General features: G+C 34.4%; 1 long non-coding RNA gene across 2 annotated transcripts in view; it reads right to left on the bottom strand.

The window, feature by feature from the left end:
* LOC126828524 (uncharacterized) overlaps positions 1-6,854 on the bottom strand; it is a 151,158-nt gene extending 144,304 nt beyond the window's left edge. For both annotated transcript variants that reach the window (XR_007683127.2, XR_007683107.2), the window contains exons 1-2: positions 6,653-6,854; positions 5,223-5,342 (exon numbers count right to left, since the gene is read on the bottom strand). This is a non-coding gene — a long non-coding RNA (uncharacterized LOC126828524). The remainder of the gene's footprint in view (positions 1-5,222; positions 5,343-6,652) is intronic.
* Positions 6,855-12,015: the final 5,161 nt, after the last annotated feature.

Here is a 12,015-nt window from a genome sequence, read left to right as displayed (position 1 = left end):
TTATGGTAAGACTAATGAGTTCAATCTGGACAACCATGGATGTCGATAGCCGACATAAAGATATTTTAATCAATTCTACTTTCATGTGTCAAGATGGCATGACAACTATCAATAATATCTGCCATTATGTAACACACCTTTGTATTGAACTTGTTACAATAAAGTAAAGGGACCTAATCGCCACAACGGACTGCACATCCGTCCGTTTACATTAATAACATATCTGATTTGTATAACCTCGGATAAAACGAATGTTAGTTAGAAAAGTGACAAGAATAAAAATAAACTAATTTTTAGTTAACATTTTAGTTGTTACCTGTGCTGTATTGAAAGATTCAGTATTAAACCCTTCTGTACACACACCCCTTGAAACATGGTGTTATTACAAACAATTTGCGTGCCCAGGCTAAGCCAACGATGAGTAATATGGAGTCAAATTAAACCAGTCATAATATTTGACGTGTTATAAAGATAATTCAAAGTAAAACTTAACGCATCGATGGCCACCACACCACAATACTGAGCACAAGAAGGAACCTCGTGATTGCGACTGAAGATGCTCAGCTTTTGGGGGGTTTGGTCCCTTATATAATTGAGATTATCCATTATAGACCTTTTTATATCCCCAAATTTCACTTAATTCTATGTTATTATCATTTATATTTATTCTGTGTATTGCAAAGGTATAATAAAATTTTGTGTTAAAATTAATTTCATAAACTCGGTTCTAAAGAATCTGACGTGATACTTAAATAATGATTACTTTAAAATATGTTCTATTTTTACAGTTTTATATTTTACAGCCAATCGTTGTTTTTATTTATTTACAATCTGGATTAGATGTAAATGGTTTCAGACAATTTATTTAAATTTATTTCTTATCTTATGAAATAAGACGGCATATTTTACTATTTCTTATAAAAGTTATTACTTTTTTATGAAATCTTTTGATTGTTCACATTCTGAAGTGTTTATAATCGATATTTGTACTATGTAACCCACAGGATTCGTTACTCGTGGCTGACTTACCAAACTATTTCGTAAACATTTTAGACACACGACGTGTGGACGTGTATAGGGGTCAATAGCGCGATATATACCGCAATATTGAGTTCGTAATACGTCAACATATAGTGATTGTTCTGATGATTTTATCTCTGAAAAGATAATTGAATCAACGCGCTATGTTATGTCCCTATTTCGTTTTAAATGTGCACGATTGCGTTAAGATATTGCTATTCTGAAGCTTTGTCAACATATTCCATTTCATCGTAGTATATATCGATATGTTTGCAAATTATCGCCATGCGATATGTCGACGTGTGCATTTAAAAGGAAATGACGATATACATCATAGCAAGTCATTCAATTAACTCAGAAAAAATTGTTTGATTTTCAGAGATAAAATCATCAGAACAATTACAATGTTGACATTACCTACTTAGTATTGCGGTATCTATCACGCTACTGACCCCAATACGCTTCCATAGTTTCAAGTAATAACTGACCACATGACATATTAGATTTACTAAGTTAAAGTCGTTCTTAAGAGCTGATGTTCAAATATTACGTTATTTTGTTGTAATGTTTTAATCATAACACAACCCTTACATTATTCGATTGTCTGCGATATGACTTCCTAATGAAAGCGGGTGTTAAATAATGGTATTAAAGAATGTGTCAACGCTTTTAATATTTGCTTTTCTCTACTCACACCATTTTGAAACAAAATAATGAAACCAGGCAAGTGTCGAGATAATCGTCATATGATTTTAAAGATTTATTAGAATAAATTATATTTTCACGCAGCTTTCTAATCTTTGTCTTCAGTCTGATCAGCTTACTTCGAATGGATATCCGTGTTATCAAACGTCACGCAGTCGTCATGTAAAGCAGTAATTATAGACTGGTTCTCCGTGGTAATCGGAAATTTATTAATAATGCCTTTTACTACACTATTTGTAATTCTTGCAAATGAAAGTTTAGTTATTGTACTGAGATCATAGTGATCACCCAAACCTATCCTGCTAATCGAATCGATTGACAACAAATTAAAAATTAAAAACAAAAACAAATTAGAAAGATTTGTCCCCCACCCCCTTAACCCTAAAAGTCAATAATAGTCTCGAACAGTAAATCTGGTTAACCGAGACTACCCTTCGTTTCGTTTAATTCATTTAAAATACGAAACAAGTTGTTAATTTTATAACTTGGCAACACTTGTATTTTGGGAATATTTTAGGAACCTTGCAAAACTAAAAGAAAAATATAGGTTGCATTCTGATCTTGCCTAACACGAGTGTTTGGGAGATCTGAAATCGCCGAAACTAAACGACAGCACTCTAGATAAATAGCGAATTGAAAAATAAAAAGGACAATAATTTTAAAATTGTTAACGTAGTTAGCGATCCCATAATATCTTAAGACAAATGCGTGATGAGAATATTTTTAACATGTCTTTATATACCATTTAATAAAAAAACAGAAAAAAATTAGGGCGAGGGACACAGCAAGAATGGACTGCAAATTCAACTTTTAGATATCGGCTTAGTCGAAGAAATAAAACGTTAATTATGTGAAGTCATCGTTCAAAAATAGCTGAGAATGGCAGTTTCTGAAGCGACACGAATACAAAAAATCTGACTTTTAGTTAACATTTCGAGTAGTTACTTGTTGTAAATCGAAAAATATGTGTGTGTTATTAAAAAGAAATTGATTACCGACCGAGTGACCCTATTTTGTTTACTAGTAATCATGGTTACAGAAATGATAGTAAATAAATATTCCCTGAACAAGATTTTTTGTGCATATTGATCCGTATATAAATTTATAATTTATTTAAAAATAAACGAACTAACTATGTCTCAATTAGATTTAATTGTGACATTATAAGTACATAATTTGTTTTCGCCAGTACGACTACACGTTTTGTTTTCACCAGTACGACTACACACATTATTATATACTATTCAAAAAAAGTAGGGGATATTTGATTTTGGGGGCATAATACTAAAATATGCAAATGACTACGAAAAAAGTCACTATAGAACCTAACAGAAGAAACATTTCCAGTTACATGTGACGCCCAAACGCACCAATAGCTACCGCATGGAATGCAGGTGATGCTTGGGATCATCATGGGGGTCCAACCCAAGATTTGCACGACTCTGACTTTGAATGTTACAGTCATTGTGGCATTGAATTCCAGGGTGGAAACATCAGTTTAATTGTTTTAGTGACCAGAAAACAAATTTTGATATGCGTCGGCTTACCCAAAATGAAAGGTTACGTGCCCTTGGCATGCTACAGATCGGCACAACACAGGCGGTTGTGGCGCGGACGATGAATGTTTCTCAGTCTGTCATAAGCAGGCTATGGTCCAGATACCGTGATACACAATCTGTACAGGACAGACCACGCTCATGTCGACCAAGGGCGACAACTCAAGCCCAGGATCGATTTATCCGTACCTTGGCCTTGAGAAATCATGTCATTACAGCAAATCAGATCAGCGCTCGTCTTCAAACAGACACTGGTGTGAAAGTGAGTGGCCAGACGATTCGGAATCGACTGCATAGGGGTCACCTTCGCGCCCGACGTCCTCGCGTGATCCCTTGTTTGAGAGATCATCACATTCAGGCAAGACGTCGTTGGTGTAGGGATCGTCAACACTGGGATAATCGACGCTAGAGCAATGTGATGTTTTCAGATGAGTCAAGGTTCACTGTTGATTTTTTGGACAGACGTAGGAGGGTGTGGCGTCGTCGAAACGAGCGCTTCCAAGACGTTAACGTCATCAGACATGATCGATTTGGGGGTGGTTCTGTTATGGTGTGGGGAGGCATCACTGTTGCTGGAAGAACGGCTTTACATGTTGTTGCAGGGCGTGTTACAGGCCAGTACTACCGGGACAACATCTTGGCAGTCCATGTTGTGCCGTTCGCACGACGTCATGGCCGCCGTTTCATCTTCCAGGATGACAACGCAAGATGTCACAGGGCCAGGATCGTTACAGGTTACCTCCAACAACAGAACATCACCACATTACCTTGGCCAGCACTGAGTCCCGACCTCTCCCCCATCGAGCATGTCTGGGACATGCTTGGACAGAGGTTACGTCAACGTCAACAACGTCCTGCCAATGTCCTAGAACTTGCTGCTGCGTTGCAACAGGAATGGGACAATCTGGACCAAAATGACCTTAGACGTCTCATTAGGAGTATGCCACGTCGGATCAATGCTTGTTTGGCAAACAGAGGAGGATTTACCCGTTACTGACTTGGTTGTGATGCTGTGGTAACTTTTACCCTTATAATGGTCAGTCTGTGCCTTACTTAGTCTAACGATCATTTGGAATAAATAGATGAATGTGAACTTCATTTCATTTTGTCATTTGTTTCTTCGTCAGTTTCATTAGGTGACTTTAATAACACTTAAAAATCAAATATCCCCTACTTTTTTGGAATAGTATATATAGAATAGGCTTCAAAATAATAAAACGTTGAAATTAATCATAAAGTGTAATATTATCTTTTCAATACACAATATGGTATCAAACTACAAATACATTTTCAAAATCCCTACTGTGAGTTATCAGTTAGGGGTCCGATTGGACCTCCATGTTCCTGTCAAGCGTTGGGCCTGATTTTCATGTAACATAACTCTGCATGTGAGAAGCAGATGAATACCGATATCTTCACTACGTGTAAAAATGTATAGAAGACAAAGTCGCTAAATCTCAGAAAGCAGTGCCCAGTAGTTATTACAAAACACCATAAAACATGACAGACAAGGGTTAAAAAACACTTGCTAAACTTTTATTAGTTGGTTTACACATGCAGTAGTCAATACTAAGTAAACTAAACAGGGCAAGACGTTTTCCATTTGGTGACAATTTCTTTGGTCTTACCCGTAGATAAAACCAACAAATATACAAGCGAAGTGTGTTCAACTGTCGACCTAAATCAATGAGATTAACGTGTTTGTTTAGGAAAAGTCATTAAATCATTGTAAATTAAACTTCGTTAGATACAGTGCGTACAAGCTCGATTGTGTTCGAACTTTTCAAAAAGATTTCATCCTTTCAAATTTTATTTGAATTAACTAATATTTTGGGAAACATTATTGTATAAAAACATTGGGGAATTTTGACACGTAATCGTGGAAGAATTGTTTGAGTTTATATAATGAATACTATATAGTAAAATACACTACCAGCTTACCTGTGGCTGTAGCACAATCATCTCCTGTAAAATCGGGATTACAGTCACAAGAAAAGTCGGTACCACTGAGAGACGTACACTCTCCATTGCCGTTGCATGGGTCAGGGTTGCAATTATCAACTGAAATTTATAATACCATTTCACAATGATTGTGCTTATATATTGTGTTGTGACTCTCGTAACACTACATTGCACTCCACGGTGCATCTGCAAAAGTTGAACTAATGTTAATTCTACGTCTTCCAAACAAGCCAATATACCCTTTCTCGAGTATTATCTATCCTCGGGGGTGCGTAATTGGATTAAAATATATGTTGACTAGAATAGCATATATTTTTAACGTTTGAAATAAATGTGAACTGTCTGATCTGTTATTATTTTATGACATGAAGATATGCACTCGTGTGAAGGAAAACTCATTTGTAACTAACAAACGAAATGCATATTTTGACATTATCTTATTTCAAAACAAATTCGACCTTTGCTTTACGTCAGTCGAAATTGACATCGCCATAGGATGTCCGAGGTGAGACGTGGGTATAGAACAAGTTCATATCATGATGAAATTGATTTCTTCGGAGATGGACAATGATAGTGTTAAGCGGCGTTTAAAAGATACAACCTATGTATACAATCATCAGATGCAACATTTTGGTCGACTGGTTACACAATACAATGGTTCTATTCGTTGTGTGGCAATATTCTGGCAGTTTAGATATATTTTGCTGATGTCTCTAAAACAAAGTATATCACATTATATTAACTGTATCTTATCATTAGTGGAAGGGGAAGTTAATTTTATGGATATCCATTGATCATTTAATTACAAGGTGGGGGGGGGGGGGTATTGAATTTTGTGGTTAGTGATATATATAATCACCATCATAATACATTTTGGTTTAAAGATAAATCAGACTAAACTTTTATAGTTGTAATCTGGCTTGAAAAAAGACAAATCTTTGTATTTTACATTTGAATTTTTCTTTTATAGAATACGAAATGTAGATGCATGATTATTATCTTCCCGGCATGTACACCACAGTAACTGTCTAATAAGCGGTATAACTAGCTTTCGGGGTCCCCTTCTGTTATAAGAGCTTCCACTAGCCTGTCTCTCCATCGCACATATTACATTACAATACCCGTATCTTGTCATTAGTGGAAAGTCAATTTTATGGATATCTATTGATTATTTAATTACAGGAGGAATATTGAATTTTGTTGTTAATGATCATCACCATTACAATAATTTATATCTTAGTTTGAAGATAAACTAGACTAAACGGTTTATGTTTGTAACCTGGCTAGAAAAAATACAAAGCATATATTTTACATTTGAACAATATGTGTAGTTTATGACGTGTGTAGACTCAAAAATATTTTTATAAAGCGAAAACCTAGAATACGAAACGTAGATACATTATTATTACCTTGTGGGCATGTACAGTACTGTCTAATAAGCCGTTTAACTATCCTTCGGATGAACCTTCTGTTATAAGAACTTCTACTAGCATCTGTCTCCATCGCAACAACTAACACCACAATACTGAGCACAAGAAGGAACCTCATGATTGCGACTGAAGATGATCAACTTACTACAAGAGATGTGAAGGTCTGGTGGTTTTGGTCTCTTTATATAATCGAGATGGTCCCTTTTTATAACCCCTAATTTCACTTACTTCTATGTTATTATCATTTATTTTTATTCTATGTATTGCAAAGAAATAATAAAATTGTCAGTTAAAATTTAAATCATAAACTCGGTTCTAAAGAATCAGACGTGATACTTAAATAAGGATTTCTTTGAAATGTTCTATTTTTACATTTTTATTTTTACAGTTTTATATTTTACAGCAAATGGTTTATTTATTTATTTACAATCTGGATTGGATGTGAATAGTTTCAGACAATTTATTCAAATTCATTTTTTATTTTATGAAAGAAGACGGCATATTTTACTATTTCTCATAAAAGTTATTACCCTTTTTTATGAAATCTTTTGTTTGTTCACATTTTGAAGTGTTTATAATCGATGTGTGTACTGTATAACCCACAGGATTCGCACCTGTGGCTGATTTACCAAACTATTTCGTAACCATTATAGACACACGACGCGTGGAAGCGTATAGGGGTCAATTGTCCGATATATACCGCAATATTAAGTTGGTAATACGTCAACATATTGTGATTGTTCTGGTGATTTTATCTCTGAAAAGATAAATTTTGTCGAATCAATTGAATCAACGCGCTATGTTATATTTTTCAATTTCTTTTTATATGTATACGTTTGCGTTAAGATATTGCTATTCTGAAGCTTTGTCAACATATTCCATTTTATCGTAGTATATATCGATATGTTAGCAAATTATCGTCATGCGCTATGTGGACATGTGCATATTAAATACGATATACATCGTAGTGAGTCGGTCAATTAACTCGGCAAAAATTGTCTTTTCATAGATAAAATCCGCAGAACAATAATGATGACAATATGATGACATTACCAACTTAATATTACGATATCTATCGCGCTACTGACCCCAATACGCTTCCATAGTTACAATCAATAACTGACCACATGAAATAAACATTTACTAATGTAAAGTCGTTCTTAAAAGCTGATGTTCAAATCTTGCCTTATTTTGTTGTAATGTTTTAATCATAACACAACCCTTACATTATTCGATTGTCTGTGATATGACTTCCTAATGAAAGCGGGTGTTAAATAAAGGTATTAAAGAATGCGTCAACACTTTTAATATTTGCTTTTCTCTACTCACACCATTTTGAAACAAAATAATGAAACCAGGCAAGTGTCGAGATAATCGTCATATAATTTTAAAGATTTATTAGAATAAATTATATTTTCACGCAGCTTTCTAATCTTTGTTTTCAGTCTGATCAACTTACTTCGAATATCCGTGTTATCAAACGTCACGCAGTCGTCATGTAAAGCAGTAATTATAGACTGGTGCTCCGTGGTGATCGGAAATTTATTAATAATGCCTATTACTACACTATTTGTAATTCTTGCAAAGAAAATTTAGTTATTGTACTGAGATCATAGTGATCAACCAAACCAATGCTTGTTAGTGATTCATGGTTGGACGCCATTCCTGCTTATCGAATCGATTGGCAACAAATTAAAAATTAAAAAGAGTCAGTCGGTCAATTCCTATAAACAAATTAGAAAGATTTCTCCCCCACCCCCCTAAAAGTCAATCTGGTTAACTGAGACTCCCCTTCCTTTCGATTAATTCCATATACAAATTTAAAATACGAAACATTTTTTTAATTTTCTACCTTGACAACACTTGTCTTTTAGGAATATTTTAGGAAACTTGCAAAACTAAAAGAAAAATACGGGTTGCTTGGGAGATATGAAATCGCCGAAATTAAACGACAACACTCTAGATAAATAGCGAATTGAAAAATAAAAAGGACAATAATTTTAAAATTGTTAACGTAGTTAGCGATCCCATAATATCAAATGCGTGCTGAGAATATTTTTAACATGTCTTTATTTGCCATTTAATAAAAAAAAAAACAGAAAAAATTAGGGCGAGGGACACAGCAAGAATGGACTGCAAATTCAACTTTTAGATATCAGCTTAGTCGAAGAAATAAAAAGTTAATTATGTGAAGTGATTTTTCTTCAATAGCTGAGAATGGCAGTTTCTGAAGCGACACGAATACCAAAAATCTGACTTTTAGTTAATATTTCGAGTAGTTACTTGTTGTAAATCGAAAAATACGTGTGTGTTATTAAAAGAAATTGATTACCGACCGAGTGACCCTATTTTGTTGACTAGTAATCATGGTTACAGAAATGATAGTAAATAAGTATTCCCTGAACAAGATTTTTTGTGCATATTGATCCGTATATAAATTTATAATTTTATTTAAAAATAAACTAACAAACTCTGTCTCAATTAGATTTAATTGTGACATTATAAGTACATATTTTGTTTTCGCCATTACGACTACACGTTTTGTTTTCACCAGTACCACTACACACATTATTATATATAGAATAGGCTTCAAAATAATAAAACGTTGAAATTAATCATAAAGTGTAATATTATCTTTTCAAATGACGGTACGTAGATCGAATTGTGTATATTTTATAACTCAGAGCATTGCATTTAATTAGCTTACAGCTAAGCTTTTTATTAGTCGATTAGATATTTATTTTCGAATCTAAGATTTAGTTGCCCATTGGATTGATAAACCATAACAAAATTGTAGTTAGCTGAGCCATAAGCGAACGATTTTAACCCGGCGAGTGAATTAAATTTGTTCGAAAAGTGATATTGACTTTTCTTGTTAAAAGACAAGTTGACTCAAGCTTGTTATTTCGCTTTATCACAATAAATAAACTATTAAAAATACTTATGTTTTGAAAACTTTTAAACAATATCTAAAGAGCACAAGGCTTATTATATTGAATAAATGTCACTACAATGGACGTCCCATTTTTCGGGCCGTCCATATTTATCAACCAATCAACCAAACTGCTGACGTCAGATCGCACTAGTTTTGTTGACAATCTGCCAGAATGTGCAGCTTTCGGGGGTTTAATTAAGATCGATAATATCGGAAAGTGGCCTATTTTAAAATTTCCCCACCGAGAACACCAGCAGAAAGGCACAGAGCAATTCTCTGGTTTCAGAGCATTGGTACCCGTGATAGAATATACAAATTTAATTTCAGCGACAAGGCAGTGTTTTCCGACCATTTCTACAATGTCGACACCAACTACTAAATATGTATCTTCATATTAAATGATAATTAAGTATATTAATCTGTTAGGGTTTTTGAATGGACAAAAACATTTTAAATGTCATAGTTATATACATTAATGTATTTTCTGGAGAATGTCTTGTTTACATCTCTGACATAAAAATACATTTTGAATTAGAATTAATAAACTGGTCGTAATCAGACGTTGAAAACGTCATAGTAATATTAAACTATGTGTAGTATATAAAGTGTGTAGCCCCAAACCATTTTTAAAAAAGTACACGGAATAAGAATACAAAATGCAGATAAATGTGTATTACCTTGTGGACAAATCCCATGCAAATTTGGGAAAAAAGAATATATTCCGACCGACCGACATTAATTTTTTTTAGAAAAATAGGTGTAGTCTATAAAGTGCGTAGAAGCAGACCACTTAAAAAAGTAAATTAAAAAAGGACAAAAAATGCAGAAAAATGAATATTACCTGAACAATACCTGTCTAACCTGGCTTGGATCCTGTCTAAGGTATTTATTAGGTACCGACAATAGAAGTTAGTAGCCTGAGTCTCCATCGCAATGGCTAATACCACAATACTGAGTACAAGAAGGAACCTCATGATTGCGACTGAAGATGATCAACTTACTACAAGAGATGTGAAGATTTGATGGTTTTGGTCCCTTTATATAATGGAGATGCTGCATTATAGACTTTTTAATTAAAATAAAAAAAAAATAATAAAAAAAATAAAATATTCTCTAAGGTTCAATTACTTCTTTCTTTGTTGTTTTATTCTCATAAAATATGTTCAAAGTTCTTCAAGTGATACTTACAGCACAGTGAAATGTTCTTTTTTTACGTCTTTCGCCAGTTTTATCTTCGACAATAAATGTTTTATTTTTTTTATTATTATTTACAAACTGGATTGGTTTGAGACAATATTTATATCCCCCAAATATTAATTACTTATACGAAATGATCACTAATTTTTGTTCTGTGATATAAAAAAGGACATGTAATTTTGGGTTAAAATTAATCTCATAAATTCTGTTCTAAAGGTTCTCTCAAGTGATGCTGAACTAGATAACCTTTTTTATCTCACAAGTGATGCTTTTAAGCCTTTTACGTCTTGCGCATGTAATATATTTCACAAGAATTGTCATAACATTTTTTTTTATGTAATCTGTGACATAATATTTGGAAGTGTTGATAAATGAAATGAAATGAATGAGGTTTAACGTCCTACTGTCCTGCTCCTAACTGGGCTAATGAAGACAGTCATACGTCATACAGTGTGCTATGAGGGAAGTTTTGCCCGTTCAGCGGTACTACGGTCTACTTTTATATTGAATTCCAACTGTCAAGGGATCTTTTACGTGCACGCCAATGTGCACACGGGGCCTCTGTTTTTCGTGCCATCCGAACGACTAGACAGCTGTCCTCCGTCCTGCATCACTGACAACGGGGAAAGAGTTGATAAAAGTGCTGATGTATTCAACTGGTTTTTTTTTCATAAACAATATTTTTATTCAGGTTGTCTGAATGGGATTGGGGAACAGGCTTAGCCTATGTAAAACCCCTCTCCCTATTCAACTGTTATAAGCAATGGCGTAGCCGAGAGTTAGCTGAAAGGTAAACTTCGTAATCAGTAGCCGTACACCGGTTGAATTATCAGGAAACTGTCTTGGAACCATTCATTTAGTTAACTTTCAATGTTTTCATTTACACCTAGACTGTGTTACTTTAAAACAGTTAGGTGGTGGATGGCCGAATGGTTAGCGCATGTGCGTTGTATCACAAGGTCTGTCTTTAGGTCAACTGACGTGGTTTCGATTCCTCGGTTGTACGTGACAACGAGTAGGGTCGCATGTACAACCTCTTGGGTTAGCTCCGGGTCGTCCTGTTTCTTCCCACTGCTAAAGACCCCTACGCACAAGCGAATTATTGAAATAAAATTGAACAATATGTTAGTCCCGAAATGACCTAGTTTGTGTCGAAGGGACGTTACCCCCCTCTCTCTCTCTCTCGTTTGAACCCTTTACCACCAACACT

Source organism: Patella vulgata, chromosome 1 (assembly GCF_932274485.2).
Source record: "Patella vulgata chromosome 1, xgPatVulg1.2, whole genome shotgun sequence".
NCBI classification, from domain to species: domain Eukaryota; kingdom Metazoa; phylum Mollusca; class Gastropoda; family Patellidae; genus Patella; species Patella vulgata.
This window is presented reverse-complemented; position numbering and strand designations above follow the sequence as displayed.